At 40.8% G+C, this 1,398-nt stretch overlaps 1 pseudogene; it reads right to left on the bottom strand.

Moving 5' to 3' along the window:
• Positions 1 to 1,048: 1,048 nt before the first annotated feature.
• LOC136637874 (5S ribosomal RNA) lies at positions 1,049 to 1,168 on the bottom strand (annotated as a pseudogene).
• Positions 1,169 to 1,398: the final 230 nt, after the last annotated feature.

The following is a 1,398-nucleotide window of genomic DNA, read 5'->3' as shown; positions in this document are numbered from 1 at the left end:
CATTCATTCATAGCCCAAATTATCACCAGGTGTGAACAACCATCACTTCAATGATAGCTAGTCCAAAAGTTTGAATTTATGTTTTAGCGTGGCACTTTTACAAATCCTTTTAAAAATGCACGTTATAAAAATATGTAACTGACCATTACGAGTGAAGGTCATGGTAAATGTCCAAGTCAAAAAATTGGTGAACTCATGAAAACCTCTTTGAGTGGCTAGGTAAATGTAGGATATTTTTCTTATGAAGACACTGGCCCATCAAAAGGTAGTGAGTTAAGGCAACCGTCAGCCCCAGGCACTTATGGGTGGTTACAGTTTGTTACTTAACCAGAGCCAGACATTGTGAAGTCATTCAAATAATACTTGTTTAGTGTTTATTGATCACTTACAATATACTTTTTATTGGTGAGGTCACTAGAGTTGGTGTCACCTGGGGCAGTAACTCATGGTTTCACCCCCATGGACCTCCTCATAAATATAATAATAAATAAAGTCATAAACAACAGCAACAATAAATAATTCTTTATTATTCACCCAATACCTAACAAATCAGTAACCAACAAAAAACCAGTGGCCAACTTGATGACATTCACACAACTGAATAGGAATTCTAATATTAGCTTAGATGCATGGAAACGAGAGCTGACTGATACTAACAGCCTATTGGTTCCATGCTGTGTCATAACAACATTTCATTGGCTCTCACTTACCTTTTAATGATATATAACTTTATGGTATTATTCCATAATTTTGGCCATTAGTGGTGCTGTCATCCCCGAAGGTGTCACCCAGTGTGGTCTGCCTCCCCATCTCCCTAGTGATACCATTGCTTTTTGATGTTACTAGGTTGGTTCAGTTTCCCTCTGTAATGATTTTTATTATTTTTATCTAATTCATTTGCATGGTAAATAACTCAAGAAAAGCTTTTTCTCTTTATTTTTTAAATTACTGTTGTTGAATTTTGTCTCGATGGTTGAATTAGAGCCCAATCCTGAGCTCTTCATGGTTGGTTGGCTGGCAACCTTCAGTCTCGAAAGACTATGGTATAAGCCTACAGCACCAGGTATTCCCAGGTAGTCTCCCATCCAAGTACTAACCAGGCCTGACCCTGCTTAGCTTCCAAGATCAGATGAGATCAGGCATGTGCAGGGTAACAGTTGCTTCAGTGCCAGCAGTAAGAGAGTACTGCCAGTACTGGGTGTTGTAAACATGCTGCAAAGCACGTTTATGGCACCCTCCATGTAGGGCCCTCCAGCGCTGGCCCAGTGCCAGTTGGCACTGAGCCTGTTGGCAACCTTCAGTCTCGAAAGACTATGGTATCGCGCTCTGAATGGTGGTTCTGGAACAGCGTCTAGTGTGGCTGAAAAGGCCAATCCGGGAGTGACAATCCCTTCCACA

Source organism: Tiliqua scincoides, chromosome 1 (assembly GCF_035046505.1).
Source record: "Tiliqua scincoides isolate rTilSci1 chromosome 1, rTilSci1.hap2, whole genome shotgun sequence".
Lineage (NCBI taxonomy): Eukaryota > Metazoa > Chordata > Lepidosauria > Squamata > Scincidae > Tiliqua > Tiliqua scincoides.
Note: the sequence above shows the minus strand (reverse complement) of the source record. Positions and strands in the feature narration are given on the sequence as shown.